Source organism: Nicotiana tomentosiformis, chromosome 12 (assembly GCF_000390325.3).
Source record: "Nicotiana tomentosiformis chromosome 12, ASM39032v3, whole genome shotgun sequence".
Lineage (NCBI taxonomy): Eukaryota > Viridiplantae > Streptophyta > Magnoliopsida > Solanales > Solanaceae > Nicotiana > Nicotiana tomentosiformis.
Genome location: NC_090823.1, coordinates 95,991,274 through 96,000,124, shown reverse-complemented (window position 1 = coordinate 96,000,124; position 8,851 = coordinate 95,991,274).

The following is an 8,851-nucleotide window of genomic DNA, read 5'->3' as shown; positions in this document are numbered from 1 at the left end:
ACTCATCTCTCAATTCCTTATATATTGCGAGATATAAGCTTCCAAAGTCAGCCCTGTGCAACAGAGATTTCCAAACTCTTCCCAGACAGCCTATAGTGCATCTACCATAACGTTTTGTACACAACTCCCAATGAAAAATGGTTTACCTTTCTGATAACTAGACACAAAGAGCTACAACTTTCTTTTTTAGATCATCTCCAAATTCCTTATAGATTGCGAGATATGAGCCTCCAACGTCAGACATGTGCAACAAAGATTTCCTTCTTTGCGAACGCGAAGAACAAAATCCCAGAAGCCAAATCCTTCTTCGCGAATGCGAGAAGCTCCTCGCGAACGTGAAGAACAACACCACACATCAGAAAATCAGCATCCAAAGTAGCCCAAAATGATCCGAAACACACCCGAAACACATCTGAGGCCCATGGGACCCCAACCATATATACCAATAAGTCCTAACACATCATATGAACTAAGTCGAAACCTCAAATCACATCAAACAACGCTAAAACCACGAATCATATCCCAATTCAAGCTTAATGAAACTAACAATTTCAAGCTTTTACATTCGATGTCGAAACCTATCAAATCAAGTCCGATTGACCTCAAATTTTGCACACAAGTCATAAATGACATAATAGAGCTATAAAAATTTATAGAACTGGATTCCGACTCTGATATCAAAAAGGTAACTCCCTGGTCAAACTTTCAAACTTAAATTTCTATTTTAGCCATTTAAAGGCTAATTTACCTACAACTTCCAAATGATTTTCCGGACATGCTTCTAAGTCCAAAATCACCATCCGGAGCTATTGGAATCATCAAAATTTTATTCCGGGGTCGTTTACATATAAGTCAACATTCGGTCACTATTTTAACTAAAGCTTTAAACCTTGGAACTAAGTGTTCCAATTCATTCCAAAACTTCACCGGACCCGAACCAATTATCTCGGCAAGTCACACAACAATTGCAAAGCATAAATTGAGCAGTAAATGGGGGAACGGGGCTGAAATACTCAAAACGACATGTCGAGTCGTTACATTCTTCCCCACTTAAACATACGTTCGTCCTCGAACGTGCCAAGTGTTGTTTCCAAGCCATCACATCATTATTCCATCTTACCACGCACATACCCAGGGGTGATCCCACGCCACCCTATTCCATATAAGCCTGACAATACCACGTAATTAAAGATCATTACTTTAACCTTAGCCTTGGAATTTAATTTCCAACATTCAGAATTTCTTTTCAAGACCCGAATCTCACATATACACATTGTATGAGTCTGAACAAGCTGTATCAAGCCATAACCATAACCCCAGATATAATCGCATAACATACTACACAACTCGCATGCTCGCAACACCATTTCCGATCACAGTAACTACTCCAAACTAACCTGGTAATAGTATTAAACCCCATATCAAGCCAAACCTCATTCCAAAACCTTCGTACACTACTGATATTTAAAGAAACACACGAAATCTCATAACCACTTATTAGATCAACAAGTCATGGAGCTCTCTCGCCCCAACCTGAACCATAATCCCTTTCTAAGCCGACTTTCGATGTCATCCTCCCAAATATACCGTAATCAAATCCGATAGTACACATTCTAGACCCAATAACATGCCACACCAATATAACTCAAGCCACAACTACGCAACCCGTGTACCCAAAAATGGAAAATGTCTCAAAGAAGAGAATCGTATTGCGAGTTCAACAAGCACCACCACAACTGTAATTCTATAAGCTCATTATATATAGTAGAACCAAGACATATAAATGTAATAACTGTAACCAGTTCTTCTAGAGCTCACATTAACATCACTCGCACGGACAACTCACGTGCTATAGTATCAATATCTGGACCCACACGGATAACTCACGTGCCAATAATATCAGTATATGGATCCGCACAGACAACTTACGTGCCAATAATATAATACGCATGGCATTGCCACAGGCCCCTACTCCAAGCATATCACATATGAGCAATCAAATAAGTATATATGTATATGATAAATGAATTAAGATTCTCATTCTCCTGGACTGGTATAAATAACACACCATAGAGTAGGCAGGTGCAAAGTGTGCTATCCCCACTCAAATCGGCAAGTTAACGCAGAAATAGTAACTACCCAATTTATTCAGGGAATTAGTCTCTTTGTAACCTCAAGTGTTGTCCAGATAGTTCTCGACAAAGGTACGAATACGAGAAATGTTATAACTTTACGCTTAACAGTCAACTCTAGGCATATCATAGCCTATGAATTCTTCTGAGTATTAATACTTGCTCTGATGCCCACACATGGGCTCAAACAATACATATATGCGCACTCATAGCGCGTAGCTATCACAAATAATTAACGCAACTGGTGCCTCCATTGAGTTTAAATAAAATACTTACCTCAACCAGGCCACAACCCTTAAACAATATGCTTCTGAGAACTCCCAGTCTCCAAATTCATAGGATATATGAATCATCATAATTGACCCCAATTCTAGCATTCAAATGACTAACATGTCTTTTATGCACGATCATGTGAAAAGAACGAAAATATCATTATCAACTCTGAGTCACCAACCAATTACATACCCAGTTAGTTAGAAACCTTTCTCTTACTTCCTTCCCGGAGGAAATCACAATACACAACATGTCCCCCCATACTGGTAGAAAATAATCTTGTTCGAACCATGATAGAAACCATCAAGAACTCTTCAAAACCCATTTGTACATAACCGAGCTATTAGAGCTGAATCTCCCTATCTCTACCAAGCCACGCAGGTCACCCAAACATCTGTAGAGCCTCACCACATCATAATTACCCAAAAGAACCGAGCATACCATTACCATACTGGTCTAGCCTACTATCAAGTTGTCCTATTTGTTTTTCTCCGAGTTTCTTCTTAATTACCCTCAAGTTGACACTTCTCTTTGTCAGAACACTACGATCCTTACCTAAAGCTCACTACAAGACAACTTAACATAAAATCACACCGCCCTAAGGCCCAAAAGCGATTGTATTCTTCTTAAGCACCACCATAAATACCACAACCGTAATACTCACTCTGAAAATACCTTCTGTGAATTTACAATTGCTCTTCTTACCTTTTTGATAGTAAAATGTAGAATCCACAGTCATACAAAATTACCGCAAGTCCGGGCACCATAAAATGTAAATCTCATATTCCATCCATACACAAATCTGAAAAATACCTTGATCTCAACCTCTACAAGTCATAACAAATCCATAAGTATGCCTCACACCAAAACTAAATTTTAACATATAACCATAAAATTGAATTTTCAATAGTAGGCTCCCCCAATAATTACCATACACGATCGATACACACTATCCACAATAATGGTATCGCCCATCGGCGTAGATACACGAACAGGTGAAACTAAGGACTCACGGGGCATATCCAGATAATAAGTAAAGTAAAATGATACATACGAATAAGTGGAATCAGGGTCAAATAGTGTAGAAGCTTCCCTGTGTCACACTGAGACAATACTTGTGGTCACTGCATCTGAAGCAACAACATCTTGACTGGAAGGAAAGGCATAGAATCGTGCCTGACCGCCACCTGATCGGCCTCTCCCTCTTGGGAGACCCCTAGCCGACTGAGCCCCACCCGAGCTGGCTAGGCGGTTGGCAGAGAAACTGGTACAGAAGGCGTAGCCTGATTCCTCTGCTGAGCTGAACCTCCCGTAAGGCGAGGGAAATATCTCTTTATGTGACCCAAATCTCCACACTCAAAGCAACCCCTCTCTGAAAATGGAGGCAAGTTCTGAGGCGGACCTCGAGAACCAGAATAACTACCAGAATAACCTAGTACCAATAAACCCTGAACTGATGGTGCACGAGATGAACTCTGAGCTGGAAGTGCACTAAGAGAAGACTGACTCTGTCGAGCATTGTATGAACCATAGCTAGTTGGTACGCCACGATGAGCTGAACGAGCCATATGAGCGGGCCTATAAGGACGACCCTTACTATGATAGGGTTGTCCCTCAAAATGAAAGCCACTGGAATTACCCAGAGCACGAGAGCTCTTGGCCTCCCTCTCCTTACGCTCCTGAGTACGGACCATCTTTAGCCGTCAAGCACTGTCAACCACCTCGTCGAATTTAGCTCCTGCTACATTCCCTAGAGTCATAACAAAACGAAACTAAAGGTTGAGGCCATCAATGAACCTCGTGATCTTTTTCCTCTCAGTGGGAACCAACCAAACTGCATGACGAGCCAATTCTGAAAATCGCATCTTATACTGAGTCACGGACAAGTCTTCCTGACGTAAATACTCGAACTGCCTGCGCAGTTCCTCTCTGCGGGTCTGTGGCACAAACTTCTCCAGAAATAATACGGAGAACTCATCCCATGATAGTGGTGCTGAACCAACTAGTATGCTCCTCTCAAAAGTCTCCCACCATCTGAGGGCTGCAAGAAGATGGGCCAAGGTTGAAAAAGCAAGCAGATGGGTCGAGGTCGCAGAAATGGCTAAGTTAGTCACATGTGCGAAAAGCCCTAGACAGAGCATATAAATTCGGGGATTTGCCATTTTTACCCATTTTTGGATTTTTAGAGCTCGGGTAAGGCGTTTTTCAGATGATTCTTCAAGGAAAACATTCGGGTAAGTGTTCTTAACCCAATTTTGGTCAAATTACCCGAATCCATGATTGTTTTTAACATTTAATTGGTAAATTAAGTTGGAAGATTTAGAAAACCCTCTTGGGTTAAATTGAAGATTTGAGGGTAGAAAAGATGTCGGATTTGAGTGAAACTAGTATGGTTGGACTCGTAATTGAATGGGTTGTCAGATTTTGTGAGTTTCGTCGGTTTCTGAGATGTGGGCCCCACATGCAATTTTGAGTGAAATTTCGGATTTTGATGGAAAATTTATATTTTCATATGAAATTAATTCCTATAATTTTTATTGACTGAATCGGATTATTTGTGGCTAGATTCGAGACTATTGGAGGCCGATTAGCGAGGCAAAGGCATTGCAGAATAAAGAATTACACTATTTGAGGAAAGTAATAGTTCTAAATTTGGTCCTGAGGGTATGAAACCCCGGATTATGTGTTATATGATCGGTTTTGGAGGTGACGCACATGCTAGGTGACGGGCGTATGGGCGTGCACCGTAGGAATTGTGACTTGGTCAAATTCCATGGAACTATATAGTTGAATAATATGTGGTTATTTGTACATTCTCCATGTAGTAGAGAAATTGAACCACAAATCATGTTTAGATTATGTGTTGGCACTATTGGGACCCACAGAGGTCGTGTACATGTTAAATTATCTGCTAAATTGTTTTTATGTACTCAGTCATAGTTTACTTGTTTATTTTATCTCAATCTCTATTGTTCATTATTGATGCATCATATTATTGTTGTTTCGGCTGATTATCATGATTATTGAGAAACCGAGAGACTGGAGAGATTTATGACTGAGTGAGGCCGGGGGACTGATTGTGATATATTATACTATAGCTCGTGAGTTGTCCGTGCAGCAGGTGAGTTATCCGCATGGATCCAGATATTTATACTATAGCATGTGAGTTGTCTATATAGCACGTGAGTTGTCCGTATCGATATAAATATTAATATTATAGAACGTTAGTTGTCCGTGCGGATTATAGCGCTTGGTCTGTAGGAACCCCTCCGGAGTCTGTACACACCCCTAGTGAGCGCAGGTACCTACAGAGTGCGAGAGCTGAGTGAATGAAATGGCTGAGTTACTGTGGTCCTGAGAGAATGCATTTGATTTTATTCTTATTGCACTACAGTTGTCATATATCACCGTGTTGGAAATTTCTGAAAGATATTATCTTCTTTTCAGTCGAACTTGATATGAAATTACTGTTGAGTTTTAAATGTTGAACATGAAATCATGCATATCTTCTTTTGTTAGAAATTACTGTAATTGGACTCAGCTGTGAAGCCCGTCACTATCTTCAGCTCTTTATTTAGTATTGTTACTTGGTGAGTTGGTTGTACTCATACTACATCCTACACCTCATGTGTAGATCCAGGTACCTCCGGACACGGCGGTTGCTAGTTTTGTTTTGAAGTTTTATCTGTGGAGAGTATCGAGGTAGCTACTTGGCGTCCGCAAACCTTGACTCTCTTCTTTTCAGTTGTTTTATTGTTCTATATTTTTCAGAAAGTGTTTTTATCAGTCAGACTTTGTTATAATTTAGATGCTCATATACTCAGTGACACCGGATTTTGGGAATGTATCTTATTTCAGTAATTTGTGATATTATTCTATAGAAATCCTAATATTATGATTTCAAACTTAAGAGAAAAATATGGTTTATTGAGGTTGTCGGCTTGCCTAGTATTGAGATAGGCGCCATCATGACAGGTTAGGATTTTGGGTCGTGAAGTTTGACATCATAATATTTGAATTTCCATAGAAAAATCTCATAAATTACTTACATAAAATACATTCCCAAAACTCGGTGTCACTGAGTACATGAGCATCTAAATTATAACAAAGTCTGACTGATAAAAATACTGTCTGAAAAATGTAGAACAATACAACAACTGAAAAGAAGAGAGTCAAGGTCTGTGTACGCCAAGCAGCTACCTCGATAGTCTCCATAGATAAAGCTTCAAAACAAAACTAGCAATCGCCGTGTCCGGAGGTGCCTGGATCTGCACACGAGGTACAGGGTATAGTATGAGTACAACCAACTCAGCAAGTAACAATACTAGAGCTGAGGATAGTGACGAGCTTCACAGCTGAGTCCAATTACAGTAATTTCCAACATAAGAAGATAAGCATGCTTTCATGTTCAACATTTAAAACTCAATAGTAATTTCATATCAAGTTCGATTGAAAAGAAGATAATATCTTTCAGAAATTTCTAACACGGTGATATATGACAACTGTAGTGCAATAAAAATGAAATCAAATGCATCCTCTCAAGATCATAGTCACTCAGCCATTTCATTCACTTAGTTCTCGCACTCAGTAGGTACATGCGCTCAGTGGGGGTGTGTACAGACTCTGGAGGGGCTCCTACAACCCAAGTGCTATAATTCCCACGGACAATTCACGTGTTATAGTATCAATATCTGTATCTGCACAAACAACTCACGTGCTATAGTATAAATATCTGAATCTGCATGGATAACTCACGTGCTATAGTATAATATCTCACAATCAGGCCTTCGGCCTCACTCAGTTATAAATATCTCCAGTCTCTCGGGCTCTCAATAATCATGATAATCAGCCCAAACAATAATAATATGATGAATCAATAATGAACAATAGAGACTGAGATAAAACGAACAAGTAAATTGTGACCAAGTACAAAACAATAATTTAACAGATAATTAAATATGTACACGACCTTTGTGGGTCCCAACAGTGCCAGCACATAATCTAAACATGATTTGTGGTTCAATTTCTCTACTACATAGAGAATGTACATATAACCATAGATTATTCAACTACATAGTTCCATGTAATTTGACCAAGTTATAATTCCTACGGTGCATGCCCACGCGCCCGCCACCTAGCATATGCGTCACCTCCAAAACCAATCATATAACATATAATCCGGGGTTTCATACCCTCAGGACCAAATTTAGAACTGTTACTTACCTCAAACCGTGTAATTCTTTATTCTGCAATGCCTTTGCTTCGCGAATCGGTCTCCAAACGCCTCGAATCCGAATGTTTTCCTTGAAGAATCTCCTGAAAATCGCCTCACCCAAGCTCTTATCAAATGCATCCTCTCAGGACCACAGTCACTCAGCCATTTCATTCAATCAGCTCTCGCACTCAGTAGGTACCTGCGCTCACTGGGGGTGTATACAGACTCCGAAGGGGCTATTACAACCCAAGCACTATAATCCGCACGGACAACTCACGTGCTATAGTATCAATATTTGTATCTGCACGGACAACTCGCATGCTATAGTATAAATATCTGGATCTACACGGACAACTCACGTGCTGTACGGATAACTCATGTGCTATAGTATAAATATCTGGATCCGCACAGACAACTCACGTGTTGTACGGACAACTCGCGTGCTATAGTATAATATCTCACAATCAGGCCCTCAGCCTCACTCAATGATAAATCTCTCCAGCCTCTAGGTCTCTCAATAATCATGATAATCAGCCCAAACAATAATAATATGATGCATCAATAATGAACAATAGAGATTGAGATAAAACAAACAAGTAAACTATGACTGAGTACAAAACAATAATTTAACAGATAATTCTACATGTACACGACCTCTGTAGGTCCCAAAAGTGCCAACACATAATCTAAACATGATTTGTGGTTCAATTTCTATACTACATGGAGAATGTACAGATAACCATAGATTATTCCACTACATAGTTCCATAGAATTTGACCAAGTCACAATTCCTACGGTGCACGCCCACACGCCCGTCACCTAACATGTGCGTCACCTCCAAAACCGATCATATAGCCGAGGTTGCGACCAAGGATGAGTTGAGGTCGAGGTCGTAGAAGCGAGCAGATGGGCTGAGGTCGCGAAAGCGGACAGATGGGTCGAGGTCGCAAAAATGGCTAAGTTAGTCGCATGTGCGAAAAGCCCTGGACAGAACATATAAATTCGGGGGTTGGCCATTTTTACCAATTTTTGAATTTTAATAGTTCGGGTGAGGCGATTTTCAGAAGATTCTTCAAGAAAAATATTCGGGTAAGTGTTCTTAACTCAATTTTGGTCAAATTACCCGAATTCATAGTTGTTTTTAATATTTTATTGGTAAATTAAGTTGAAAGATTTAGAAAACCCTTTTGGGTTAAATTGAAGATTTGAGAGTAGAGATGATGTCGGAATT